Below are 14,963 nucleotides of genomic sequence, written 5' to 3'. Positions count from 1 at the left end.
TATGTAACTAGCTCCACAGGAGCAGTTGAATTGGTATACACACATGGAAGAGCCCATCTTCGGTAACTTAACCTTGATTAATTGTGTAAGTACTGGTTTAGTTGAGAAAGTGATGTGTAGCTTGGCGGTGTATAACGTCCTTTCAACCGATCTTTTCAGTCGGAGTGTTAGAATATCACCCGCTATGTCACCTTCGAAGTCCAGTTTCAAATACAAGGTCTTTTTACTCACTGTGTCACAATTTCTTATTTTAACAGTATTTTCTACTAGGTATTTTTTAACGAACTTATCTGGGTAGCCATTATTTCGCAATATATTTTTTAGTATATCTATTTCACTATCAACACTGTCCTCAGAACATAATAGCTTGATTCTGTGGCTGAGACATTTAACCAAATTTATTTTATACTGAAGAGGAGTGAAGCTTTGGAAATGGGTATACTGACCCGTCCATGTATTCTTTCTAAATATATTTCGCTTGATGGAACCATCTCTCCTTCTAGAAAGTAGGACGTCGAGGAAAGCTATACTATTGTCTTTCTCTTCCTCGCTGGTGAATTGAATAGCTGGGTGGACGTTATTGAAAAGGTCCAACATCTCCTGTTTGTCATCCATTTCGTCGCATACGATTAGTGTGTCATCTATGTATCGACAGTAGTAGTCAAGCTTACTTAGGGTGTCTTTTAACGGTCCATTTTCCAGTTTGGCCAGAAAAATGTCAGCAAGGATCGGGCCTAGTGGTGATCCCATTGCTACTCCATCTACTTGTCTGTAAAATTCATTGTTAAACTTAAAGTAGATATTCATAGTACATCTCAACAGGAGTTCTTTCATTTTATTTATTGGAATCGGTATCCCTATTTTCTTTTCTAGCACTTGTTCACATATGTAATCGATAGTTTCAATCAAGGGGGTGTTAGTGAACAAGGATGCTATGTCTAGTGATAGCATGGTTTTACCATTTATATTCCTATTTTTTATTGAATCCACAAATTCAAACACGTATTTAACACTGTGTTTAACCAGTTCTTGGTGTAATGGTTCCAATAATTTCACTAACCATTTTGCTGTTGAATGGTATGGTGAGTTTGACATGTCCAGAATTGGGCGTAAAGGAACCTCAAGTTTGTGAATCTTAGGTAGGCCATAGAGTCGAGGGGTATATGTTCCAGAAGGCTTCAGTTCATTATAGGTATGCTCAGAGATGTATTGATATTGTTTTTAAAATTTTAATGCCGCAGTTAGTTGACGTTCAGTCTTTTCATTGAGGTCTTTACATGAACCAAGCTTTTGGAATTTAGTTTGATCACTCAGTAGGGTACTCATCTTATCTAAGTAATCTGTTTTGTTTAGAATGACGGTGCCGGATCCTTTATCAGGTTTAGTGATAAGAATGTGTTCATTCAATTTTAGTTTCCGGATAGCTTCGCGATGTTTATCAGTCAATATACTATTTGTGTAATGCTTGTTGATTTTAAATTGGTTACAGCAGTCAACCAGCGTGGTTTTGAATCTTTCATGTTCTACTTTTGTCGTGGGTGTTAGGTCTTGTGTCTGGGTAAATAGATTTTCAAACTGGACATCAGTCTTCAGATGATCCACATGTCTACGACTATCACAAAACTTAGGACCTAATGATAAAACCTCTAGTTGAGTCCTATCGAGATTAACGGAGGAAAAGTTAAAAACATACCGCTTACAGTCGTCTGGAAAATCAGGTTCAAATATCTGGTTGTCTAGTCCTTTGATTAGGTCGATTCTCTTTTTGTTTTCCCTCGTTTTTTGTGCTTCTAGGACATAAGTCATATATGAATCCTTTAAGTTTTGTGGAAGATCTTCGACGGCATATAATCTCTGTGCAATATTCCTTTCTAACTCAACAGTATATGTTTGAAGAGATTCGATTTGACTACGCGCATATCTTTTCAGTGATTTGATATTAGGTTTAATTTTACATCGTCGTAAGGATTTGCAATAGGCTTTCGGATATCGGTGTGTAACAGTGCAATTACGGATAAAATCAAGATTGGTTTTCGCTTCTGTGAGTTTCGCACTATACTTCAGGAACTCATATAACTGTAGAGCCTGATGATGAAGTTATTGAAAACAATTGTTCTCTCAAATATTGTTCATTTTTGTTTCTGAATCATTGAATCGCAATTAAAAAGGGGATTAATCTAGTACATAATTGTAATGCTGAAAATAACGATTCATTTGAAATAAACAGGTTGAATATAGGAAGAAAGGCTGCAATTACTTGTTAAGGAATATTTGCCAAGTAGTTGCTAGCTGAATATCATCCTTTCTGTTTAGGCTATTATTATTCGCCCATATATACAGTGCTTCTTCTGTCAATCTTTCTTCATGAGTGTTAAAACCTTTCTGAAGTATTTTGATCCCTTCAAAATTGATCCTGTGTCCTATTTCTAACGCATTTAACGCTATCACAGACTTATTCCCAAGTTTTCTTATGTCAACCGAGGTTTGGGGAACATTTTTCAAACACTGTTTGTGCTTCTTCAACCTTACATTTAGTTGTCTGGATGTTTCTCCAACACAAGCTGAATTACAATCATGACAATTGATCTCCTAGAAAATATTTTGTTGTTGTTCCTTTGGTAACATATCCTTAACTTTTACTAATGCCGACATTATAGTGTCACAAGTTCGAAAATACACTCTTATATCATGCTTGTTTAGAATACTCTTGATTTCTTCCTATGTTTCATAACGGTATGGGATGACCACGGTGGACGTCCAATCTTTCAGTATACACTCTAGTTTAGTTTTACATTCATTGCTAATAATCTTCTTTAAAAACTTCTTTGGGTAGTTGTTATCCCTAAATGTAGACAAAAATCCATCCAATTCAACTAGTTGGTCTTCCTTATCTGTAACAAGTTTAATGGTTCTGTTAATTAAATCTATTACAAATATGACAAATATGAAGAAGAGCATTAAAGTCGACAAGCAGAAATACATGGGAGAACTAGCAACGACGGCAGAGAAAGCTGAAAGAGAAGGAAAGATGAAACAACTGTATGATACAACAAAGAAACTGGCAGGGAGATATAGCAAACCGGAGAGACCAGTCAAGGACAAAGAAGGAAAGACAATCACGGAAATTCAAGAACAGAGGAAAAGATGGGCAGAATACTTCGAGGAACTGCTGAATAGACCAGCCCCATTGAATCCACCGGACATCGAAGCAGCACACACTGACCTTCCTATAGATGTCACTCCACAAAAGATCGAAGAAGTCAAGATGGCCATCAGACAAATCAAGAGCGGGAAAGCGGCAGGACCTGACAGTATACTAGCTGAAGCACTGAAGTCAGACATTGAAGTAACTGCAAACATGCTTCACATTCTATTCAAGAAGATTTGGGAAGAGGAACAAGTGCCAACGGACTGGAAAGAAGGATACCTCATCAAGATACCAAAGAAAGGAAATCTGAGCAAATGTGAGAATTACAGAGGCATCAGTTTGTTATCAGTACCAGATGACAGACGCATTTCCAGTAAGGACCGGAGTCAGACAAGGCTGTCTACTCTCCCCATTCTTCTTTCTTCTGGTGATTGACTGGATTATGAAGACTTCGACATCTGAGGGGAAGAACGGAATACAATGTGCATCTCAGAATCAATTAGACGATTTGGACTTCGCAGATGACCTAGCCCTCCTATCTCATACACACGAACAGATGCAGACGAAGAAAACAAATGTAGCAGTAGCCTCTGCATCAATAGGCCTCAACATACACAAAAAAGCAAGATTCTCAAATACAACACGGAGAACACCAACCCAATCACACTTGATAGCGAAACTCTGGAAGAGGTGGAAACATTCACGTACCTAGGAAGCACCATTGGTGAACAAGGAGCATTGGATGCAGATGTAAAGGCGAGGATTAGCAAAGCAAGGACCACATTTCTACAATTGAGGAACATATGAAACTCAAAACAACTCTCAACTAATTTCAAAGTCAGCATCTTCAATACGAACGTCAAGACAGTCCTACTGTACGGAGCTGAAACGTGGAGAACATCTACAACCATCATCAAGAAGGTACAAGTATTTATAAATAGCTGTCTACGCAAAATACTCAACATTCAATGGCCGGATACCATCAGCAACAGCGTTTTGTGGGAGAGGAGAGGTTCCAGCTGAAGAGGAAATTAGGAAAAGACGTTGGAAGTGGATAGGACATACATTGAGGATATCACCAATGTGCATCACGAGGCAAGCACTAACTTGGAATCGTGAAGGGAAGCGGAAAAGTGGAAGGCCAGAGAACACATTTCGTCGGGAAATAGAAGAAGATATTTAAAGGATGAATGTTAACTGGAAGGAAGTGGGAAGCATTGCCCAGGACAGTGTTGGATGGAGAATGCTGGTGTGCGACCTATGCTCCTCCATGAGGGGTAACAGGCGTAAGTAAGTAAGTAAGTTTCGTTAACTTATTTAACAGAGTTATTCATACAATAACAATCTATCTATACTTACTTTACCTTTATTATTCTTGCACTTGTATGAATAGGTATGCTTGAGCATTGCTTACTGCCTACGCATATTTTCATTCTGCTAACTTGAATACTGGTCGCTTCATTGATTCTATGATTCATTCATATCACTATGTATATATATGTACATTTTAATCTTGTTCACTGACTTGTGGATCTGTTAGATCTGTTAACATTTTTATATGACGTTTTACCGAAAAATATGAAATACTTCAAAACAACACCATTTATATAATTAAAATAATGATGTAATTTGTTTTGTTTTATATGGGTCATTTTACTTTTAGATAATTAACACCTATGAGAAAGTTGAAAATTTTAGAGAAATTTAATGAGATAACATGAGAATTTTAAGAATTTTAAGAACTCCAACCAATTAGTCAACTTTTGAATGTCGGAGAGTTACTGACAACGACTGTTGCTGCTAAGTTGATGTAGTGGTCAGGCTTGCCTATCGTGATGAACCAATCGAGCTATACTGGCTGGGACAATAGTTCCTCAAGGTCCTATTCTTCCAGACATGTCGGTTGAAGAGAGGTAAAAATAAAAGCAGCAAACCCAAGGTCCGGAGGCGAAGTCGTACTGCTGACTGTACAGAGGTGTGACGGCAGTAAAGTTTTGCCTTCAAGAAGTTGTAATTGAGCACTACGGTCACGCTGTCAGGTGACTAAGACCATCTCTAACTCAATTTTCTTTTCAGGTACCTTCAGAAGAACCCTTCCACAGTGTGGTCAACCAGGAAGTGATAACCGCCCTCATACCTCTAACAGCACTCAAGATCACTGTATTCATAATCAATCTCCTTCTTCACTTCCCACTGTTCCTTCTACCTCGACTTTCAACACTAAACTTCCTCTTTCGGCTTCCTCCTCAAGTGTCACCGTAGCCAACGATTCTAGTGCGCGAAACACTGTCTTAGGTCTACTGAAACCTGTCTCCAAACTACACATTGGAGACTTCAACGTACGCATCCTGTTTCAAATCGGCCAGCAGACATCCTTGGCTAAAACTGAGGATCTCGTACCGTTGATGTATGGTGTGTCTCCGAAACACGCATACAGGATCCAAGTGTGGTCATTCACTCGATCTCACATCACCAAAATGGAGAGCCGGCGAGAAACACCCTCTGTGTATCTGGCGACCCGATGGCTAGTTCTGGTGGACTGTCAGGTGTAGGTACTACACTATGGTGACAAAACAAGCACTATTAGAATGGATTCTTCTTAACAGTCACCTATTCGCTGTTCGCCTAACTGGCTACGTAAGAACTCGGAAGGATAGGGACACACGTCATTGCCTTTTCGTCGTTTCTGACTACACTCCCACTGACTGCATCCCGGGTGAAGTTAAAGATAAATTCTACAGAAAGCTTTCTGTACTTCTTTATAAAGCTAAACGCTCATACATGGTACTCGTAGCAGGTGACTTTAATGCCCAAGTAGATAGCTTAAACTAAACAGAAAAACATTTAGGTGGGTATTTTAGTATTCTGGTTCAGTGAACAGATAATGGTGGTCGTCTGATGCAACTGTGCTCAGACAATCGTTTATTTTTAGCAAACATTAATCTTAAGCATAAGGAGAGACATCGTCTAACACGGCGATCATCTGTACCAAACTAACGATGGACTCAAATAGACTGTATTGCCATCAGTCATCGTTGCAGAGGCTTAATACAAGACTGTCTCTCGTTCTGGAATACCTGTTTGGACTCCGATCATGCTCTAATACGAGCATGCATTTGTTTGAACCTCACTGGACTTGGAAAAACCACACTAAGAATACCCATTAGAATTGAACTAGAGGACGAGAAAGCCGAAAGTAAGTTCCAGGAACAACTGAGTTCACATCTAGGCAGTTCTGTAAACGAGACTGACCTAGATGTTGCTTGGAAAGATATTCGAACAGCTGTAGAAACAGCAGTAACATCTTTTAGTAATTTAAACCAAAGGGTTACAAGAAACCAGTGGATTTCTTCTAAGTCCTTTGCATTAATAGATTCTCGTAAGCTCATCCTATCAGGCTCTGAACAGGATGAAGACCACATATTTACTATTCGTCAGGTTTTAGAACATAGACATGTTTATCGGCGTCCGACAATGATAGTTTTTCTCGAGCTAAAATCAGCATTTGACTCTGTAGACTGAGAGGTTCTGTGGTAGTGTCTGTCACCGAAAGGTGTACCTCAGAAGTACATAAACCTTTTGAAGTCTCTTTAGTTGAACACTGACAGTCGAGTCAGAGTCTATAGCCAACTGTCATCTAATTTTGCAACCTGAAGTGGTATCCAGAAAGGCTATCCACTATATCCACTTTTGTTCAACTTCATCATAGACCTACTGAAGGATATAACACTCTGTTCGACTGAATTTTAAAGAATCGATCTCCTATCAGGAGGTCCACTTATCGACTTAGAATACGCAGATGACATAGTCCTGTTTGGCGAAGACATTGAGAAAATGCAGAGTATTTTGGTAGCACTGAGTAACAATGCCAGAATGTTTGGCCTGCGTCAACGCGTGAACTAGGGATAGGGAATGAAGTAGTCGGATGCGTCGACAGCTTCACTTGTCGTGGTAGTCTGATCAGTATTAATGGATTGGTGTCTGACGAAATCTCAGCACGGATTCAAAAAGCTCGTTTGGCTTTTGCCAACTTACGTCACCTATGGCGAATGTGGGATATCCATCTATTAATTAAAGAACAAGTATATTGCGCAGCAGTTCGCTCTGTTCTACTTCACGGCTGCGAAACGTGGCCATTAAGAGTAGAAGATAGTCGTGAGTTACTAGTATTTGACCACAGATGCCTTAGAAATATTGCTCACATCTGCTGGGATCATCGGGTAAGTGATAGTGAGGTTAGACACAGGGTATTAAAGGGTTGATGGTAAGTCAGTTGGTGAGGTTGTTAATCTTCATCGACTGAGATGGTTGGGCCACGTGTTACGTATGCCTGAACACCGATTACCACGACGCTCAATGCTGACTAGTATAGGGAATGATTGGAAGAAAGTTAGGGGTGGCCAAACCGAAACGTGGCATCAATGCTTGAAGTCACTAACTTCTTGTATGAGCCATGTTGGCAGATGCAGACTACTTGATTGGGGTGCGCGTGACTATCATAACCAATGGTTGGAGACTCTGGGTGAAATAGCTCAGAATCAATCACAACGGCGTAGGTGTATACACTCTCTATCATCCCTTAAACCTTGAGATTAAAGTTGCTTCATAACCTTTTTCCTTCCTATACTATATCCTTTTATACAATCTTTCTTTTATATACTACCACCACTAAATTGACTATTTCTATGAATCCGGTGTTCATTTTGTAGTGCTAATGAGGTGTGGCAACTATTACTGATGCATAAATATGCCTGGTCCTACGTTGTAGCTGACTGACTCACTGATATTGAATTCATCATATTCTAGGTCACTTCAATAACTGCATAGATTTTCATGTTTTCACTGTGTGAGTGCAAGATACTGAGTTTAATTATTCACTTACTAGGTAGCTGGTGTAGATTTCTGAGGAATCCAAATCTACGAAAGATACTGAATATCCATTGGCCGCTTACTATCGGCAACAGCCTACTGTTGGAGAGAACAATCTATCTTCCAACTGAAGAGGAAATTAGGAAAAGACACTGGGGTAGTGGTTGGGAATATCCGGAAAGGCTTGTCCAGGATAGAGTAAGTTGTAGAATTCCGATCGGCGATCCATGATTCGTAAGGGTTAAGTTATCTAGCTTGTTAGCAACTCTAACGTTCGAATAGTATATATATATTGCGAATCTCAGCACGAAACTGGGCATTTGATCGATGCAAACTAAAATCAACTTGCAGAAATAACACCGCATTGTGGTTCATCAACCTGCTCTATTAATGGTTGGGAAGAACTTTGGTTATTTTTGTCGTAAACACTTGGACACTTAAGTGTTCACATGTTTTCCAACGACGATGATAAAACTAAACAAGTGTGATGTGAAAATACAAAAGATTTCTGAAGATTTATGTTTCCATTATAGTAAGGTAAACCATAAGTATTACTTTATGTTGTCTTAACAGATGATAAATAAGGTGAAAGACTGATTTGGCTGATCTCCCGAAAGTGCACTTCTAAAATCACATGCGAAAATTACACTACTTCCAAGTAGTGTAGCTTGCATTTACATAGGAAAGCTGTTAGATTTGATCACAGCTCCTATTTGTCTTTGCAATTTATTGACCCATCGAGGGGATTGGTGGTGTGTTATGTATTCATTCTATTTTATGACTTCTTCAATAGAAACGCTCTAAAAATTAATGTGACAATAGATTATGTTTATTTGAAGAATATTATTATTGCAGCTTCGGATTCCTCAGAAATCAACACCAACTTCAGTGTCTTCGTAGTATGGGACTCCTCAGCATTGCACACCCAGGATCCGACATGTGGGACTGGCTTGAGGATGGATTTCCTAGAGTTCTATTGATATGTCGTAATCAATTGAGCCCAATTCGTGTCGGGTGTGAGAGACATATCGACTGCAGTCAATGGATGAAGGGTTTTACAAGATGATGGATCGATTGTAGTTGGATATTAACACTGTTGGACTACGGCTAAGTGGTCTAGTGATCAATCGTGTAAGTGTGTGACTGAGAGACCTGAGATCGGGTCTCATATGTGGGATTGTGAATGAGTACTGCCGAGAAGTCCATACTAGGTCTAGATGGCTGTCCATTGCTTCCAGTTCTTCAATGATGTTCTAGCTTATTCTGACTCATAAATTCATCTATTAAAATTACTGCAATCTCTTGAAACCCCATTCTGATATTAATTTATCAGCTTGTTTATTGATTAGTTAATTTAGGATTTTAGTATGATCAATTCAGCTCTGTTACAATAATCACTACAGTGGTGTATGCTACTTAAGTCGAAATAAGTAGTATTCAACATCAATCAGAAATTTAATGCTTAGCAGCAGAAGTTTAAGAAGATCGAATCGTAGAGAATGAGAACAGAGAGTAATTATAATAACATCGAAGAAACGATTAAGATTGACACAATTGATGGAGGATTTACAAATGAAGTATTGAATGTATGGTTTTCACAATTTTTGAAAGAACTTTGTAATTTTGTTTTAAACGATAAACCGGTTGTCCCCACCTGATTTTTCATTCATTACTCTACTGCTACTACTAATCCAAATAATAACAATGAACAGTAACAATAATAATATTTGTGATAATAATATTACTACTGTTATTCACTGTTAGATACAGTCTAGGTTTAGAAAATCATAGTTGACCTACTAAAACATTAGACAGTTCAGATTACATTGTCATTAACAAATGTATAATATTAAGAGATCCCATTGTTTGATTAGTACCATAACACTGATAATGGTATTTGGTGGATATGTTTATTCTATTCTTCAGACCCATATCATTCATTTAAATGATGTAGATGAACTGAATTGAAAAAAACTGTTTTGTTCAATGTTTAGAATGTCAGACGTTTAGTTTTATTTTGATTTACTAATTGAACATTGATAATTAGTGATTGAATGTAGCTTGTTTAAAACTGTTATGCATTGATGGGATGTGTATTGATTATATATGAAGTTAAAATAAGAAGAATGATGCAAAGCTGACATTGTGCAGGTGCGTTTTGGTCGCTGACAGGTATCTGACGTATTCATAAATAAGTATTACTCTTTATTACAAAGTAATCGATATGGACTATGTTGGGTTTAAATTTAGTGTCTTGTTGGTATCATATACTCTATGAGACCTCACAATCTTGGTTTTCATTTTATAGATCATCGAAACAGCACACCGCCAAAGGTCTCCATCGAATATATTGTCCAGTTCCAACCAGACTTAAGGATTACATTGCTGAAACTAATAAACGATGCACTTCGTCCCAAAACTAAGTTAATTTCTATAACTCTAAACCCCATCATCATCATCTTCATCACTTCTATAGTTAAGCTTAATGAATGAATTAGTTATCTCACGAAATTTTACCGACATTGACGCGATTACTTGGCTTGTTAAGCCGCATGAATTGACGAGACCCGATTAAGTTAAAAAAGTATTTTTCGGAGTTACAGTATTATATTTAATGTATGTAAACAAATAAAATACGTTATGCAGATGAATCAGGGATACTACCTGTAACTCAAGCTCCAACACTCCAGGTTTGGCTATTTCGCTTACTACCCTACATATATGTTATATGCAGCATAAGCTATATTGCCATGTGGAACTGAAGGTCTTATGTGAGACTGGAGGTTCGCCATTGACATTGTGGATGGTTCAGCATTGCTTTGGCAAGTTTTTCTGACTGTTCATGTGAAAAGTTGGTTTGCCGGTTAACCGATTTCATTCATACTGGTGGTTGCTTTTCAGTGTTCTTAAGGGCCATTGTCATTGTAACATTTTAAGGCATGCCGCCATTGCTAACAGTAGTGAGTTTGACTATCGTGTAAGCGGAATGGGTCAACTTTGACCTGTTCATGCTGTGCATGATGGATTTACGCGATCATTGATTGGGATAATTATACATGTGATGCGAATGTGCATATGAATGGTGCGAATGGTCCACCAAGGTGCTTGGTACCTGTGTGGTTGCGCTACAGAATTGAGCTGTACTAATCAGATTGTAGCGTTGAAGACCATATAGTGCCTGCATCTCTTGTGTGGTGGGATTGAGTTTTACTGCTCGGGTTGAGCCAAAGGGCGGTGTCTGGCTCTCCTGTTAAACGGGATTGAGGTGTACTGTTTGGTTTGTCCCGTGAAAGTATGGATGGTATCTGGTTCTCCTGAAAACTAATGTAAAATTACCCTGGCCCACAAGGGTGTATGATATAATAACTATGTAGATGAATCAGTTGTTGGATAAAAGCATGGTTATACGTCCATTAGTAATACTGACGGGATGCATCCAGAAATCAAAGGGATTACGAGTATGAATGTAATCTAGAGTCATATGGTTTACATAAATTTTCCGGAGAATAAATGATTACGTTAATGAATTATCTGATTATATATCTGTTATAAAAGTTTGACATTGTCATCACAAGATAACACAAACAATAGTAAATATTACGCTCCGTGTACTAACTGACAGAAGTGAGAATATCAAGTAACTAACAAAACCTAATAGAATAATTGGAAAATTTCTCACAGTCGAAGGTATATGATTAGAGCCGTCCGCATCCCCTTAGATGGGGAGATGTCCAACGAACATGTCGAACGTGAAACAAACGACTAAACTCATTTCAATTTGATAAACAGATTAATTTCAGTGAATTAAGATGGTATATTTTCAAGTTAGCAAACAATCAAATCAAGATCACCAGACTTTTGCTGACATAATGGAATATAATCGTAAGGTTTTCTATATGGTCTAATTACTTAATCATATCAAGTAAACTGTCGTCAAGTTTGTTTATATTCCATTAGAAAAACCAGTGTTCGCTATAGGTCCTATCTAACGAAATATAACATGATAGAATGAGAATAGACAGGCTTGTCTGATTTATGAAAAAGATGGAGCAAAACCTTAGTCTACAGTTCATCATTTTAACCGGTTCACTCAATATACTAAATATTTACTATCCAGTTATTATAAGCTGAGATGGATGGTGGCTAGCAGTGGAATACAAGAGGCGTGTTTTTTCCTATTCGCTACTCGTCAGTTGGATGTACCTGAATCTCAGAGTTGATGTTCATTCGGGGATTTGAACCGAGTACCGTTGGCTTAAAACTCCGTCGTGTTATTCACTCAGCTACTGAGTTCAGATAGTCACTTGCTTGTGAAATGGTGTGAAGTTTCAATTCATTTTTGTATTGGTTGTTTGAATCTTCCTCTTGATGTTTAGAAATGCAATGGATCAGTCTCTTAATGGCATATGTGCATCGTGTACGGATTGCCTCGATATTGCTGGGTTCGTCTTCCCGAGTGAACATCAACTCTGAGATGCAGGTAAATCCGGCTGACGAGTCCCAAATAGGACGAAACGCGCGTCCTGGATCCCATCATCCATCTTAACTTATAAACAGTTTGCAGTTGAAAATATGATCAATTTGTTAGTGTAGGGATTTATTCAGGGAGATCAGGTCAGCAAAACGAATTAATTTAATCCTGGACATCAACAATGAAATAAATAGGCAATATTTAACTTACAGTATTGACCAACAAAATGCTTGTGAATTAAGGCTATATCAAGGCAATACGCACAGTATGCACATATGGCCAATAAGAGACTGATCAATTGTAGACCTAAACGTCGATGGGAAGATTCAACCAAACAATACTAAGTGAATTTAAACTTCAACCCATTGCAAAAGAAAGTGGCTATCAGGACTCAGTAGTTAAGTGGATAACTAGATGGCGTTTGAAGCGAAAGGCACTGACTTCGAGTATCAGAATGAATATCAACCCTGAGATGCAGGTACATCCAGCTGACGAGTTCCAAATAGGACGAAGCGCTCTTCCTGGATTCCACTGCTAGTCACTATCCATCTCTGCTTAAACAAGAATGTTTTGAAAGTTTACAATATCAACTGGTTAAACTGATAATATCTATCCACTTGAAAAAAATTGAACGAAATAGAAATTTTTATGTAAACTTGATATCAACTAATATTTACAAAGCATACAGATATCAGGTGTTTGGTTGTATTTATTTAGGTCAATAAATATATTCAGTTAATCAATAGACGTCCAGTTGTTTCTCGCCTACACACTACCGTTCTTTTTTTATTTCACGTGAATTATGTATTTGTTATTATTTATCCATGATAATACATTCTAGTTACTATGGCAACATAACTGATTAATACGATACTATAATGACTGAATTAAAGAAACAGATAATTTGCCAATGGGTTCAAAACTGAATCTAGATAATGATATCGAAAGTATTAAACTTATACAAAATACCCAACACTGAATGATAGTCATGTTAAATTGATAAGTATGGATAGGTTAATACAAAATGAAAATGGGACAGTAAATGATGAAGTTAAAGTATCCGAACAAGTTTGACTCATAAATCATCCCAACTGAAAATTTGTGAGGAAACTGTAAATAATACTGATGTATAAGATACATAGTCAGAGGTGTTATAATCTTAACGTATAGTGTAATTTATAGAATAAATGTTCATTATGAATTGATTGAAGTTAGAAATCAACACCTTTGAATGCCGGCTTAGTGGTCTGGAGGTTAATCGTGTAAGTATTAGACTGAGAGACCTGGGTCTCATGTGTAGGTTCGTGAATGAGTACTGCTGAGAAGTTCATACTAGATCTAGATGGCTGTCCATTGCTTCCAGGTACTCACTGATGTTCTAGCTGAGTTTGACTCATAAATTCAACTACTGAAATTACTACAATCTCCATAAATCCCTATTTCGTAAATCATGTGAATTTCTACTCAATCATAATCCTTATTAAATATTGATGATGCTTGAACCCTAGAAGTTAATAAACAACGGGCAACATTTTCGTCCCAGTTTGGGATTCCTAAAAAACAAACACCAACTCACTGTCAGAGTCTTACCATTTAAACTTATGTTGAAATTATTCATACTAGGATAAACGAAATGACCGTAGATTCTCAGTTTTTTATAGGTTCACTAACTTTAGCCAGTCTGTGGCAAAAGCTGTCAAAAAATTCTAAAATTAGTTTATTTAATTTAGTTAAAGTCTTAGATAGATATAACCTTAGATATTTCCTTAAAATTGAGTAATAATAATTGTTACGTCCTTGATCTGTCTACCCACTTTCATGCCGAGGATAACTTATCTAACGTAGATTAAAACCTTGACGTGATAGACTGACTGGCTTAACCTTGAGGCTAGTATGCATGAGTTCATAGTGCGGTAGAGAGACGAAAACTATTCTATCACCTGATTGGCTGACAGGCACGCGCGCGATAGAGATGACAAGAAAACTGGAACACTACATGATTTATTTCCAGTTCTAATCTGGTACTCGATTTCAGATTAGTGTGAAAAGGTACATGAATAAATAGGTGACTAACCCGACGACAACGTACAATAATTAGGAAAATAAAATTATGTCCGAAACTGGGGAATTAGAGTAGAAAATAGAGTACAAAAGATTACGTCTAAATTACAATAGCTTTGGGCTATGGCAGTGAATCATACATCAAACGAAAACTTATGATCTGTAGAATAAACTAAGGATAAAAGTAAATGTTAATGTTATACAAGCTTTGAATTAAATGAAATAAAGTCCCCAAAAAGTATCTTCCGTAGTTTGTTAAGTCTTCTTGTTTCTCTATTCATATTAATAGTAAAACAGGATCATTGAGTTCTCTTATTATTGTTTGTTTAAATCTTTCCATTGATGTTTTAAGACTGCAACTGGTCAGTCTCTAATTGGCATATGTGCATACTGTGCGTATTGCCTCGATATAGC

The sequence above is a fragment of the Schistosoma mansoni genome, chromosome 3 (genome assembly GCF_000237925.1).
Source record: "Schistosoma mansoni strain Puerto Rico chromosome 3, complete genome".
In the NCBI taxonomy this organism is placed as follows: Eukaryota; Metazoa; Platyhelminthes; class Trematoda; order Strigeidida; family Schistosomatidae; genus Schistosoma; species Schistosoma mansoni.
The sequence above is the reverse complement of the archived record's forward strand: the minus strand, read 5'-3'. Positions refer to the sequence as shown.